The 16,369-nt window shown below is 41.7% G+C and overlaps 1 protein-coding gene across 3 annotated transcripts in view; it reads right to left on the bottom strand.

The window, feature by feature from the left end:
* TBL1X (transducin beta like 1 X-linked) overlaps positions 1–16,369 on the bottom strand; it is a 224,046-nt gene that overhangs the window by 75,127 nt on the left and 132,550 nt on the right. For all 3 annotated transcript variants that reach the window (XM_055267745.2, XM_063634955.1, XM_055267747.2), the window contains one exon: positions 4,867–4,954. The gene's annotated coding sequence lies outside the window, so the exon portion shown is untranslated. The remainder of the gene's footprint in view (positions 1–4,866; positions 4,955–16,369) is intronic.

The raw sequence follows: 16,369 nt of genomic DNA, 5'->3' as shown, positions 1-16,369 counted from the left end.
AGGCACGACAATTGCTTGAACCTGGGAGGCGGAGGCTGCAGTGAGCTGAGATTACGCCACTGTACTCCAGCCTGGGTAACAGAGCAAGACCTTGTCTCAAAACAAACAAACAACAACCTGGCAATGTCTTCAGAGATCATCAGTATGAAAACAACTATATAGGAAATGAGGCTACAGGGTTGGGAGGGCAGAGCAGAGGACAGGTTTTGTGCTAGAAAAGGAATGCTGCTTTTCACAGAATAAAATCATCCCTGGCAGGACATGGTGGCTCACGCCTGTAATCCTAGCACTTTGGGAGGCTGAGGCGGGCAGATGACCTGAGGCCAGGAGTTTAAAACCAGACTGGCCAACATAGCGAAACCCCATGTCTACTAAAAATACAAAAAAATTAACTGGGCATTGTGGCGCGCGCCTGTAATCCCAGCTACTCAGGAGGCTGGAGCAGGAGAATCACTTGAACCTGGGAAACGGAGGTTGCAGTGACCCAAGATTGTGCCACTGCACTGCACTGCAGCCAGGATGACAGAGCGAGACTCCATCTAAAAAAAAAAAAAGAAAAGAAAAGAAAAGAAAAGAAAAGAAAAGAAAAGAAAAGAAAAAATTCCCATGATGAGGCATTCAGAAAAGGTCCTTTCTGTGCCCCACCACCCTTCTGGGTTAATTAGTGGCTGGCTGGGGCTTTCATCCAAAGCCCACATGCATGTCAACGGCAGATGCTATGGTGACAGAAAGGAAGCCCTCTTGAAAATGCTCTACCTAGCAAGAGCAAGCCACTACCAGGGAAATCCACATCACATGAGCCAGACAATCCATGTAAGAAAAAGAGCACCGCCTCCCTTTCATCTCCTCCTCCTCTGGCCACAGTTCAACACCGATGCACGTGCCCAAGATTTCAGAGCAGACTGCCTTGGAAGGCACTGACGCTACTGCTTCCAAGGAGCAGGAGCTCATCCTATTTTCCTGATGACCGTGGTCTTTAACCTAGCACTTCTGATATCCAGATCCATTATGACCTATTTTCCAGCCAGAAATTAATTTATAGATTTTAATTATCTTTAAGATAGATTGAACACAGTTTCTACACAGTGCGCACCGGGCCCTCAAACAAATTTCAGGAATACACGCACTCTGGTCATGATACCTCTAAGACACTGTAATTTTTCACCTACATATGAAGAATTTAATTTGACCATGATGAGTCTCTTTCTGGCAGTACATGGAGTCAGCAGTGGGCTCACCTACACGTATGATGTGGCCTGTGAAGTTGTGAAAAATAAACTCTGAAGCTTACTCTATAGATAGAAAGGCAGGCGGTGCCCCATCCCCCAATGTGGCCTGGATCTCATATAAATCTTAGTGTTATACCAGCATTTTGTTTTGTTTTAGTGACAGGGTCTCACTGCGTTGCCCAGGCTGGAGTGCAGTGGTGCAATCATAGCTCGCTGAAGGCTCAACCTCCCAGGGTCAAGCAATTCTCCTGCCTCAACCTCTTGAGCAGTTGGGACTACAGGTATGTGTTACCACCTCTGGCTAATTATTATTTTTTTCCTTTTTTTGTAAAGATGGGGGTGTCACTATGTTGCCCAGGATGGTCTCAAATGTCTGGTCTCAAGTGATCCTCCTGCTTTGGCCTCCTAAAGTGCAGGGAGTATAAAGTGTGAGCCACCGTGCCTGGCCTGTATCAATTTTTGAGGCTTATATTTAAATGAATGACAAAGACGTTTTTAAAAAAGGAAAAAACTAAAAGTATCATGAACCCAAATATTAGAGTCCAATCATCCTCGTATTTATGTCAGCAAACACAGGTACTAAATTTTGTAATTAAATGCCCCATAGCCTATAATTCCACAGCCATATGACTGACAACAAGTACAAAATAAAGGGCTGACAGAAGCAGCGGTGAGCAGGACTCCTCAATCTCCTCACGATTGACACTTAGGGGTTGGGGAGGATGTCCTGTGAACTGCGGGACATTTGACAGCATCCCGGGCCTCTACCCACTAGATGCCAGTAGCACCCACTCCCCCACTGGTGACAACCAGAAATGTCTCCACACATTCCCAGGTATCTTGGGGGTGGAGACTCCCCCAGGGTGAGACCCCAAGTTAGGGTAGTTACACAGGCCCAGAGCCACTCCCTCTTATGTGGCAGAAAGGCCCTCAAATTCCTTATGTAAAAGTCCTGACCCCCAAATATCTGCAGTGCCTTCGCTACGTAATCACAATTTAGATTCTGTCTTCATCACATCATGGCCCTTGGGTGGGCCTCTCGAAGCCTCACCTTCAGGTGGCCTCCAACTCAAAAGGCCACAATTAGAAAAGGTGGAAAGAACACAGTTGTGTTCCTCTAGGTTAGGGTCAGCAAAATGCAACCCAGTATCAGTGTCTATAAACAGGGTTTTCTTGGCACTCAGCCATGTTCATTCATTTCCGTAGGGCCTACACCGCTTTCACACTGCAATGGCAGAGTACAGCAGCTGCAGCACAGACCGCCCGGCCCGCAAAGCCTAAAGCCCTTAACTATCAGGCCCATCACAGAACATGCTTGCTGAGCCTGCTCTCAGTCCTTGCTGCTCTACCACAGATCTTCCCACCTCTACATTCGAGAACAACTGCCTAGTCCCTTCTCGGCTTGGAATCTTCCTGCCTGAGAACTTCAACAGTGAACGCCCCTGAATGTGTGAACATTCCTCATAATCATAGCAACCCCTTTAAGACTGAGATACAAAAAACACTATCACCAGGGTCTGTGATGGATGCCTTTGAAAGGAGGACATGTGTTGAAACCACACACACCTCAAGGAAACTGTTATAAGCCCTCACTTTCTGAGGTGCAGCACGCAACATAGGCAGAAAGAGCATGTTATGTAGGTTATTCCCAACATTACTAATGAACTATAGCAAAAGAGTACCATTTTTGAGGATAATGCCAAATGACTATCTGCATGTATAAACCACACAAGTTATCAAAGGCTACAAAAACACTCAGTCACGTATAAAGCCAAACACAGATAGCTCACGCACAGGAGAAATTCAATGTGTGCTGGATTCAATGAAATTGAAGCTTATGTTCCCAAAGTACTGAAATAATACCCACTCAAAACACTGATGAGAGAAAGATCCCCTCCCAGCTTCCCTCTGACATTTAAAATATGGTTCAATGGCATTTCGAAAAATATTGACTGGTATAACAGCCACTTTGGAAAAATTCAGTTCCTCAAAATGTTCAACAGAGGTACCATATGACCCACTCCTAAGTAAATGCCACAGAGAAATGAAACATATGTCCACACAAGAAAAACTTGTATATGTGTGTTCATGACATCATTTTTAATAACAACCAAAAGGGAAATACAACCCCAATTTCCATCAACTGATGCATGAATCACATATGTTCTATCCATGGTCTAGCCACACAATTGAATATTCTGACATAAAAAGAAATGACACATGCCACAATGCACATGAACCTTGAAAACCTTACACTGAGTGAAAAAGCCAGTCAGAAAACTCAAATTCACTAATACATTACAAATTGTGTTTTTATAAACAAACTACACCTTTCATTAAAATACTTATACATGTTTAACTTGTTAAAACAATCTACATATGCGTATGTCTGGCTTTAAACAAAAGTACCTCAAACAGTAAGCTGCTTATTTTAATTAAATTTAAGTCTATCATTTTAGTTCTAGTTGATTCTCTTAAAACAGTAAATCAAAAAGCTTCCTCAAAATTCTATCTTTACGCTTTAAAACTGCCCAAGTTCTATAGGTTTTTTTTTTTTTTTTTTTTAACTAAAAAGGCATTAGAGAAAGAAACAGAAAATTAAATAACAAGTAAAATGAAACTAAAATCACATGTACCAAAAGGTAATAAGATAACTTTTACAGAACTTTTGGGGCATGGGTCTCAGTTTTAGTTTGGGCTACGGGCTTCTCAACTCTTGACACCTGTGTACATACAATTGTTTGGCGTGCTAGTCAGGAAACCTTAGCATCTCACCAGATTTACACATAGTAATCTCCATGATTTTCTAATAAGTTTCAAAGTTAACTAGCAAATCAATCTGGAGATAGACACAAATCATATTAAGAAACTGATAAAGCATAGAATTAAGATATAGGAGCCAAATAAAATCTATACTCATGTACCCAATTATAATTAACTTGGCTGCATAATTGTAATTCATAATGTTGACAAGAGAGGTTGATTTTAGAAGGTGTCATCCTCACCTGGTAAGACCCAGAAAAATTTGTTATAGCTCCTTCAGGATCCAAAATTCTCAGAGGGCAGGTCAGATGCAGTGGCTCGCACTTGTAATCCCAGCACTTTGTGGGGCCGAGGTGGGCGGATCACTTGAGCTCAGTTTGAGATCAGCCTGGACAACATGGTGAAACCCTGTCTCTACTAAAACTATTTTAAAAATTAGCCAGGTGTGGTGGGCACCTGTAATCCCAGCTACTTGAGAGGCTGAGGCAGGAGAATCACTTGAACCCAGGAGGCGGGGGTTGCAGTGAGCCGAGATCGCACCACTGCACTCCAGCCTGGGTGACAGAGCAAAGACTCTGTCTCAAAACAAACAAACAAACAAAAACAAAACAAAATAAAACAAAAACACAACCCAAAATTCTCAGAAGTCAGTAAAAAGGCAAATTTCTCATTTGGAATTGACTATGCAGCTCACAATGATTTAATGATTGTCTGTCTACTACCTTCAACCTTCAGTAAGGAGAAAGACCCAGACACTTCCCCTGAAAACATCGTTTAAAACAGAAGGGGTTCCGTTTTGGGAAAATGCAGTTCTACTCCTCAAACGGATTTCAGGTACAAGGACAAGGATCCAATGGCATGCTGGGCTGCTTACCTTATGGTGACTTCATGTATGGACCCGTGGACCAGCAGGCTTCCCAGCATCCGGTCATAGAAATGGGAAGCCGTCTGCGGGGACCAGCCTAGGGAGAAAGGGAAAGGTTTAAAACAAAAGACTTAAAAATCATTGCGGTGTGCTTACCTCTCAACCATCCCGTTCCTTCAGGTTTTTTCTTCTTCCTAATTAAAACTTAACACATTTTATTGGTTCTTAATTTCTGTCTTAGTCCATAGCACACATTGTAAGGTTTTGTTTGCAAAGTGGAAAAAAGGAGAAATTAAAAGTGGCCGGTCAGGCATTACGCATGTAGAAGTTCTGAAATAAAAGAGTCTCAAAATAGATACAACTAATGTTAGCTCAGCTATTGCTACTGCTATTATTTAAAGATAATTTAAAGATTTAAATTAATTTTAAATTACATTAAAGTTCCCTTGAAATATCATTGTTTTTGGAACAGGGCCTTATTCAGCTGATACATGAACCTGTGCACACCCTTGGGAGAACACAACACGCTTTAGCTAAACATTCCCCATCGCTTGGGCTTGCTTTCCAATAACTCTGCCAGGCACATTTGTGTGCATATACACATTCTCATGTACTGTGCTCATAAAGACACACAAACGGGTCAGAATCCTTTCTCCTCCGGCTCCCCTAAAATCAAGAAAACCAAAGGCACCCACTAACGTCCCAACTTTTCATTTACTCTTCACAGACATTTCTGTTTCACAAGGGTTCCATTTGTACTGATTTATGAGGAAGCCAGGTTTATGGCTCATAAAATGATAATCCTTCATATCAAAAATTGTTTTTATTTCTCAGTCACTAGAAATACTAATCAGTAAACTATTTACCTAATGATATTTACCTTATAAAATTTCTTTGGTTGTGGATGATTCCTGCCTCCTAGAGACTATAAATTATCCTCTATCATCTACAAATTCAAGAACTAAGGAAATTAAATGTCCACCATTTTCTCTAAATTCTTATTTAATAGTCCTAAGTGATAATAAAAAGGTACCAGGTTTAATATAATTGAAGTCCACAAGTGAAGCTATGAGTGAAGGTGTTTCTTATTAGGGAGTTTCTATAGAAACTCAAGTGCTTTAAGGAAATTGAAGTAAATTATGCCCACTGAGTCATGTTTATAGTTATGTTGTTTAAAGGAAGGAGATTAAAAAAAATCTACAAGCAGGTTCACAGGCCCCTAAATTGCATTACAGTACATTGAAAACAAAAACCATAAGGATATTCAAGATGAAAGTAATAACCAGGGCAATTTGTAAAAAACCTACCACTGAAGTAAAATAATGAGAGTGAAACTAAATTCATCTGTAACTCTGAATAGAAATGAAAGGGCACCAGGGAAGCAGGCACAAAGGAATCTTGATTTTGCTTATAAAATATACTTTTAGTTATGAAAAATATCTGCAGTGGAGATGAAACAGGACAATACTCCTGATAGTGAGCTGGAGAGACCAAATTACTGTTTTCAGGATTGGGTTATAAATTACCAGGGGAAAAAATAGCCTTATGATGAAATTGCTAAATACCATAAAGTATCAAAATATGAGCAGATGTCACCACAATAAGTTCCAAATTGCTTGTAAATTAAAACATTAAAACCCACAATAATTCAATAAGTAATTAATATACAAACAGCTCTTATTACAAGCTGTTCAGAAGAAAGCTTGCAATCAAATTCCTATTCTTTGGTCCAAAACAGATGGTAACCCACAAATGAGAGTCTTGAAATTTGAGATTATCTCTTATATATGTTGTTAAATTCAATAAGTATAATTAACTTATCATCTGTGTGTGATCAACACAAAAATAGGAATTATGACTTTGGTTAGTAACATTCTTCTGGTTATGAAACATGTCAAAAATAATTAGTTTATTGCTAGAGACAATACATTTAAATGAGAAATCAGACCTTCCAACACCTGGTCATTACTGATTTCCCCATTATTAGTACACAAATAGAACCACAATAAACAGCCCTGGCAAGAAAGTTTACATATTGCCAAATATTTGTGTGAAATACAAACGATTTTAACACATGCCATATGCTCTTTATTTTTACAACTAAATAAATGCTGATATATGACAAATATAAAAGGGATTCTAATTTTCTGGTAGTCCTCTGCTCTTGGTGTGATGTGCCATGCATGTATAGTGACAGTCCCTCCACATTGAACATGGAGAGGTTTTGAAGGGGCTCTCTAAGCTGACACAACACAGCATGTACCTGCTTCTCCAAAGAAAGTAGGTTACAATAGAGCTTGCGGTGCTACATGCATTTCTTCAAAACACTGAATTCAAACACTGTAATCAAATAAAATACAAGGTAATATAGAAACTGCAAATCCACCAGCCTGCTCCTCCCCCAAAATTTCTTTTTCTTTTAGTCACACAAGCACACCTCATTAAGAGACCCCAGGTGTTCCATTACTGAGTTCTTGCCAGTGGTAGGTGAGAGGAGCTGGGAAAGGATGTGCACAACTTGTGGTCATGGGGGTGGCTTGAGAGCCTGTCTGACCCTTAGGAAGGCAGGATAGTAACACAAAAGGAACCTGGATCCGCCGATGCTCTTGGGGATTTGACACCTACCCTTCTAGGACTACTGTCTGCCTTTGTCTCAAATTGCTGTATTTTGATGTTTAGCCTATTCCCTAAGTAGAATACAGAATCCCTGGGTGATGATCTCAATTTTCCTCAAGGTATCTGGTGTTTCCTTCGGTCACATCATCCATAACACGCATTATACCTTTTCTACCCGAACAGGAGGAAGAGTCCTTTCTTCTTCAAGTTCATTTCTACAGTCCAGGCTTGACACATAACACATACTTGATAAAAATTAGCTTAATGAAGGATGTACCATATATAATCAATCAAAACATTACAGTTCCTGATCACACACGTTAATATAGATTTCGGAAGTCCTCTACACATTCATTTCTTCATGATGTCTGCCTTAATTCTACTGTGAAAAATCAGAAGAAAATGCAGCCTTTTCACATGGATATTGGAATTCAGAAAGATTCCTGTGGAGTTATTTTTACTGGCATCTTTGAGGACGTTCTTGGGGGAAGCACGAAAATTTCGAGATAGTTTTACAGAAAAGGACACAGAATGGTCTGTTACTGTTTTCCAATGTTTTAGAATTCTAGATCTCCAAGTGCAAGCACCAGTTATCACTCCATTGTGTCTGTATTTATGAACAGGCAGTCTTTGTATATTTCCTTGAACTGGTGCCTTACCAACACTGTCACAATGTCACTGTTCGTTGTGTCTGGAAATAGACCTAGGCATATGTGAGCCAGCCACATACAGTTCATTTTCCGCCTTTTAATTCTTCACACAACTATTGTTTCATAGAGCTGAAGAGTTACAAAGGTCCAGCCAAATGTTGTCCAAACTCAATGGCACCCTCAGCTAAATTTCATCCTATATGCATATCAGCTGGTTTGCTCCCATTCAATTATAAATCCTGTACATCACTTTTCAATCGTGCTTTGTGAATTCCTCTGCAGATTTGTAAAACCACTGTAAGGGATTTTTAAATTGAATACAAGAAATAATAATCTAAAGCACTGAGAGACTCTTCTTTTTAATACTGTGTTTTCAAATTTAGAAAGGGGCATTCCTCGAAAGCAGTCATTTTGAGAAATTATATTCGTTTCCTATCAGGAAAGAATTAGCAACTTTAAAGACTCCTCTTTTGACACAGCCTTCAGAACCCAATCACCTAAGAAAAACCAGAACAGCATACCTCAGGCCCAACACAGACATTCCCCTGCACCATACGTGTTTTTGTTTTTGCTTTGTTTTCAGTTGGAATAAAAATAACAACATAAAAGTAACCATTTTATTATTTTTCTTTCAAAAAAATTCTTATTTTTTTAAAAAATAGAGATGGGGGTCTTGGTATGTTGCCCAGGCTGGTCTTGAAGTCCTGGCTTCAAGTGATGTTCCTGCCTCAGCCTCCCAAAGTGCTGGGATTACAGGTGTGAGCCACCAAGCCCAGCCAAATTAAAGCGTACAATTTAGTGGTACATTCAGATGTTATGCAACCACCACCTATGTCAAGTTCCAAACCATTTTCAATCACCTGGAAAGGAGTTCTGGTGCCCACTAAGCAGTCACTCCCATTCCCTCCTCTCCCAGGCCTGGTGACCACAGAATGCTTTCTGGCTCTATGAATTTCCCTATTTGGGGCACTAAATGAGATCATAGAATATATGACCTCTTGCATCTGGCTTCTTTCACCGAGCATGTTTTCCCGGAGCATCCATGTTATAGCACGTTCCAGGGCTTCACCCCTTTTATGGCTGAATACCATGCTACTGCGTGGCTGGACCACACTGTGTTTTTCCAGGCAGCAGCTGACGGGCACCTGGCTTGGGTCAACCATGCTGCTAAGAACATTCATGTCCTTGGGGCAACGGCTAGCAGTGGAATTGCCTGGCATCGTTCTGCCTTTATCCTTCTTTACCTGAGTCTCCTCCTCCCCAGGAATGAAAGGTGCACAGGATGGGCGGAGGGAGGCCAAGCTGGAGAGAGCCAGGACCTGTGGAAAGGAGCAGGAGGCCTAGGGCCAGCAGGCAGGGTGGCCAACAAAGGGGATGGATGCACCAGGAGGGCCGGGAGCCTGCCCATGGAAGAGCCATAGCTAACAACAACCGCGTGCCAGGGCCCCGCTTGGCAAGCACTGTCTTTCTGACAAGCTCATGCTGTGTGCAGGGCCGCACATGCTCACTACCTGGCTGCCACTGCAGACTGAGCATTCCTCTACATAGATCAAACCCCTACCAAGCATTTGCCCAATGACAACAAAGAATGCACCATTTTCCGCTTGGAGCAAAGTTTTTTTTCCCCACTCAGAAGCATATGTATTACACATTTAATCCCAAATAAAAGCATGGGATTGGCATCATGTTTCTGTATTTTAATACAGTGTTCTGGAGCAGGGGTGACAGTGCCCGCTGCCGCCCCCTCCCCACACGCCCTGCCATCTCCCAGGGGATATTAGGCAATGTCTGGAGATATTTTGGGGTGTCCCAACTGGAAGTGGAGGTGCTACTGGCATCTCTTGATAAAACAGAATCAAATTTGTATGATAAAATTCCTTCAGGTGCTCATGGCGAGGCCAGCACGGTACAACACTGAGGCCCCCTGCCCACAGCCACACCAACTCAGCAGCCACAGGAAGGAGGTGCCGGGACACAGCCCCTCCAGCCCCCATCCTGCCTTTAGGTGGGCGGACATCTTGCCTGCAGCCTCGAAAGACCCCACGCTGGTATCACTCAGCTAACCGAGGCCAGCACTCCCGGCTTTCAGAATCTAACACTTTGTCACAGGCAGGTCGGAAACATACCTGGGCAAGGGGCCTTCTCAGCCAGCACCTCATCAAATGGGGGTAATAATTTGCAGAGTTGTTGCCAGGAAAAATGAGAACCCAGTGAACTTGGAAGCCAATCGGCTGGAGTTTTAGAGTAAACAGGGGAGTGTCTGCCAAGGCATGCTCTTCAGAGTGCCGTTTCTCAGGCTGTTTAGTAGATGTTTAGTATGTGTCATCTGAAAAACAGCCCCACACTTCAAAACAATTGGCAACACTGGGTTAAATAAAGTTATTAAAAAATAATAGGCTGGGCGCAGTGGCTCATGCTTGTAATTGCAGCACTTTGGGAGGCCGAGGTGGGAGGATCACTTGAGGCCAGGAATTCAGGACCAGTATGGGCAACATAGGAAGACCCCATCTCTATTAAATAATAATAATAGCTGACATGTATATTGCACCTGATACATGCCTGGCTCTCTTCTGAGAGCGTTGAGCTTGGATTAAATAATCTAATTAATAATTTTAAATATTTAATGTGCTTAGTACACTAAGTGCTTCTACAGCATACACTGTGTCCGGCGGCAATGGTGGTTTCCATGTGTACAGCAGTGTGTGAGGGAGCGCTGTTCCTATCCCGTTCTCACACAGAGGGAATGGACGCACTGACAGGCAGCTCCATGTCCAGGTCCCAGGGCTGGGGACTGGTGGAGCTGGGGTGTGAATGCTTGCAGTCCGACTCCAGGGTTTGCACTTGTCACCATGAGGTTCTGCCGCCTTTTAATTTGCTGCAGCGTTTCCTAAAAGCTTTGATCAGCTATTGTGCGTCATGAGTGCAAAGATGAAGAATTTAGGATTTACTGTGAATCCCACCTCCCACAACCTCACGGTGTATCTTCACTGCCATATCCCAGGCCATACCAGCCAGTCGTGCATCTGTACAATAAATGTCCAGTCGGTCCTCATGATTTCCTTCCAGCTCTGGGCTGCACGTATCCTGTGAACCCCTCTATCCCGCCTTACTGCTAATGGACTTGTCCAGGTGTCTAAGTGCCCATGCAGATGAGGATACGCCATGCTCAACGTTGCTAGGGTTTGCCTGACTCTCCCCGGTTTCTCTATGAAAGACATCTCCACATGCTGAAATCCTAAAGATACTTTTCTGACTGACTCTGAATACCTCAGTCGCTAAACATTCTAATAAGCTGAGATTTTACTGTTAGAAGACTATGTGTTCTCCAATGTGTATTTTTTTAAGACTGCAAGCTTGAAATCTAAAGGTGACGGTACTTGACTAAAATGAATGCAAGTGTGCCAAGATGGTAATAACTTACAAAAATACACGTTACTTTTAATATCATAATAGTGTCAAGAAGCAGGGCAGTTTTGTGTGGGCCTCATCCATTGGGAATCAAAATTGGGCCACATCCTCATTTCTCTTTCTACTCACCAAACTATGAAAATGGGTATGGGGAGGTGGAAAGTCACAATGCATTCATTATTTCCTCATATCTTACCATCTCATCTTTTTTTCTTTTTAAATTCACTTTTGGAATAGTCTTGATCTAGGTGGACTATTTTTTACCACTGTAGTAAACCTCTGCCCTTCTTTTTTATATGTGCTCCTCAGAGGCAACTCCGAAGAGTCCCCTTCCTTTTAAAGTTATATTTATGACATAAAAAAAAGTTCTGTATTATTTTCTTAATAATCAATGACCAATTTTGCACACAAATTCCTTAGGCCTAACCTTTAATGTTCTTTAAAAATAAGCATATGTTATAAGCAAACTAGAAGGCCATAAATTTAAACCAAACAACATCTTAGAAGAGTTTTCTTTTAAAACCAAGTCTGCATGATTAAAAATTGCTTGTCCCATGTCTACAGAAGAAAACTAGAGTTTGAATGTTTTTGAAATTAACATTTCAGTACTGCCATCTGTAAATGGTAATCCTGGGTATGCCATCAATTTCCCTTTAGTATGTTCATGGATCATTACTGTACACAATGAGAGAGATAGATTGTGGTAACAGCTTTTATAGCTGAAACAAGGAAAAAACGTTACTACTGGAGTACTCCCATAAAGCTGGCGGTTACGCAGGCAATTGTTACTGATATCTTTTCCACAAGCTAATCGTGTTTGCACACCCTCTACACAATACCAGGCAAATGCCCAATTGCTTTCTCCTAACCCAACTCTAAAAGGTCCAAGGAGCCAATATGGAGTTATAAAAATATGTAAAAATAATAAACACTGGTTTTCATCAGTGTTTCCCTAACTGGGTTTAGTGTTCATTAATAAAACACTAGTACAGAGATGATAAAATATGTTACTTAAAACACATTTTGGCTGGGCGCAGTGGCTCACGCCTGTAATCCCAGCACTTTGGGAGGCCGAGGTGGGCAGATTACTTGAGGCCAGGAGTCCGAGACCAGCCTGGCGAACATAGCGAAACCCCATCTCTACTAAAAATGCAAAAAAGTTAGTTGGGTGTTGTGGCATGCGCCTGCAGTCTCGGCTACTCAGGAGGCTGAGGCACGAGAATCGCTTGAACTCGGGAGGCGGAGGTTGCGGTAAGCTAAGATCGCGGCCACTGCACTCCAGCCTGGGTGGCAGAGCCAGACTGTCTCAAAAAACCCACAAAAACCAAAAACACATTTTAAGGATTCCAAGATCAAATACAGTTGTAAAACTCTCGGTTAAGGAAAGTAAAACAGATTCAAAAAGCTAAACAAACTCCAAGCAGGATAAACAGGGTAGAAAACCCCAACAAGACACAATCAGTTTCTTGAAAATCAGTGACAAACTCTTAAAAGCAGCCAGAAAAAAACGCAAAAGTTATATCCACAGGAAAAATGATAGTAAAAACTGCAAACTTCTCGTCAAAAGCTATGCAAGGCAGAAGACAATGAAATCTTTAAAGAACTGAGAGGATGTGTCAATGCAAAATTCTACACTCAGATGAAATATCTTTCAAAGAATGATGGCAAAATAAAGACTTTACCAAACAAACAAAAGCAGAGACAATTCACTTCCTGTAGACCTGCATTACAACACAGACTGAAGGGAGTCCATGAAGGGGAAGAAAAACTTCGGACGGAAGATGCGAATTCCCACAAAGAAATGATGAGTGGCAGAAATAGTAAATATAAACATAAAAATATTTTCTTCTCTTTAAAAGAATTCTTTTCCATGTAATTGACTTCTTAGTACAAAATTAATAATATGTATTATGGTGTTTGTAACACGTATAAAAGTAAAATGGACGGCAAATGTAGCACAAAGAACTAAGAATGGAAGGGGAATGAAAGCACATTGCTGTAAAGCTCATATGTGAAGTAAAATATCTTTCAAACATAGATTGTGATAAGCTTAAACATGAAAACTGTCAACACTAGAGCAACACCCTAAAAAATAAAGCAATGAGTTATTGCTAATAAGCTTACTGTAAAGTATAGTCACAAAAAAGTCCCAATTTATGCAAAAGCACAGAGGAACTGAGGAAAAAGGAAGCACAGAGTAAGTGGTACAAAGAGAAAACAAAGAGCAAGTGGTATAACCACTCCAGCGAAAAGGCTGAGACAGGAACAGCAGACACTGTGGGCTACTGCCGGGTGAAGAGTGCGAGGAGGGAGAGGAACAGAGACGGTAACTATTGGGTACCAGGCTGAATATTGGGGTGACAAAATAATCTGTACAACAAACCCCCCATGACACGAGTTTACCTGTGTAACAAACCTGCACATGTACCCCTGAACCTAAAAGTTCAAAAATGAAATAAAAATCAAAGCAAAATAAATAGGAGGCCGAGATTGTGAAACTGGATTTAAAAAGCCAGAGTCTTCTCTATTGTCTATAACAAACCTACTAGTTTGAATACATGTATATTCTGTTACTTAATATATGTATATATATTATCCATATATCTCATATATGTTATATATTGATTATATGTTGTTGATATATAGTCTTTGAAAATATGAACAGCCAGCCCTCTGTATCCACAAGTTCTGCATCTAAGGATTGAAAATATTTTTAAGGCCAGGTGTGGTGGCTCACGCCTCTAATCCCGGCACTTTGGGAGGCCAAGGCGAGAGGACCGTTTGAGGCCAGGAGCTCGAGACCAGTCTGGGCAACATGGTGAAACCCAGTCTCTACAAAAAATACAAAAATTAGCTGGGCGTGGTAGCTCATGCCTGTGGTCCCAGCTACTTGGGAGGCTGAGGTGGCAGGATCACCTGAGCCCGGGAGGAAGGGGCTGCAGTGAGCTTAGCAAGACCCTGTGTCAAAAAAAGAAAGAAAAAATATTTTTTTAAAAAATAAAAACAATACAATAAAAACAATTTTAAAAACAATATAACAATTATTTACATAGTATTTACATTGTATTAGGTATTCCAAGTAATCTACGATTTAAAGTTTACAGGAAGATGTGCATAGTTTATATACAAATAGGACACTATTTTATATCAGAGACTTGCGCCTCCCTGGATTTTGGTATATACAGGAGTCCTGGAACCAATACCCCACAGATACCGAGGGATGACTGTATTCTATTCAGCTTACAGTTCTTCTCCTTCACAAACAACTTCCTCCATTCCTCACCTCCTCAGGGAATCTGTGGAAGATATATCAGAGGCAAAGAAAACTTAAAAGAAGAAACAAAACATCGAGTGATTCCTGGACACTAAGTGCAGATGCCTTTGGTAGAGAATTCATAAGCGAACTTAACACGACACGATGACGCTGGTCTGTTGGAAGGAGACTAGAGACAGCCAGACATTAGGCCCCTCCAGGAGACAGAGCATGATCAAACTGAGGTTGCCATTCAGCTGTTCACTTAAAACACCTTTATGGGACTTACGAATATCCTGAACCCTGTATTAAATTATCCAGAAGATAACACCGGGAAGTCATGGGCCCTGCTCATGAGGACATTTTAGAGCCAACGAAGTGCTTGGACAGGGGTAGTAGACATGCAGGAAAGGGCGGGACTGGCATTCCAGAAAGCTCCCCACCGAGCCCCGTCCTGCCCCTCACTCCCATACAACCGGCCATCAGCGATCCCGAGGTATTCCACACGCACTTCCCATGTAATCTTAGTACGGTCTGTTTCTAGAGGAACCTTCTTAAAACTCTGGCCCCAAAAGCCTGTCTGGTCCAATATCCCACAAGCAACTGCCACGTTCTATCAAAGTTCTCCAGCACGAATGCTGCTACCACTTTTTTAAATCAAGGAAAATGATGGCATTTTGCTTATTTCATGAACAAGTACATGAGCCAGGCATTTTAATAAATACACTCTGGTACACGTTACATGCATCTGATATGCAGAGAAACACACGGATACTCACTAAAAGCACTGAATAAAGTTGAAATATTCACAGTGCTCTCTATCATAATTTGCCTTGTTTGGCTATGCTGTTTACTATCCTCCCCCTTTCTGAAATTGAGATTAACAGATGGGAGATATACCTAGATATGGCAACAGAAGGGAAGAAAGTTCCAGAACCATGGAGCAGTGGTAGGTACACATTTTCTCTAAAGGGCCAAATAGCAAGGATCTTGGACTTTGCAGCCATCGTAGTCACGTGTACCTGGAAGCCACTGGCAATCTGTAAACAAATGGGTGTGTTCATGCAAACACATGTGTATATGTTCCAGTAAAACTACCTACAAAAGCAGGCTGCAAGCCAGTTGGCCAATGTGCAGTAGTTTGCTGAGCCCCACCTTAGAGCAATATCATATTCGATTGATTAAGCTGTGCACTCCTAACACATTACTAAAGTAGAATCGATAACCTACTAATATCATCAAGGTGACCCCAGACAACTAACATGCAGAAGAAGAAGTGCCGTATTCCACAAGTAGAGCAGGTTTGTCTTGGTTACTTAGAATGGCCCCAATGACAGGCCCACAGGTGCCTGAGGGCAACCTCAGCACAGGTTTTGGTCCCTGGACGCTTTCACAGCTGCCACCAGGAGTCTCTGGGGCAGTCATGCAATATCACTTTCTGTTAAGCTGATGCTTTCAGAACACAAGCCTAAAACACCTCATAAAAACATCCAAGTCTGCCAGGCACAGCGCCTCACGCCTGTAATCCCAGCACTTTGGGAGGCCAAGGTGGGAGGATCACCTGAGGTCAGGAGTTTGAGACTAG

Source organism: Symphalangus syndactylus, chromosome X (genome assembly GCF_028878055.3).
Source record: "Symphalangus syndactylus isolate Jambi chromosome X, NHGRI_mSymSyn1-v2.1_pri, whole genome shotgun sequence".
Classification (NCBI taxonomy): Eukaryota; Metazoa; Chordata; class Mammalia; order Primates; family Hylobatidae; genus Symphalangus; species Symphalangus syndactylus.
The sequence above is the reverse complement of the archived record's forward strand: the minus strand, read 5'-3'. Positions and strand labels throughout refer to the sequence as shown.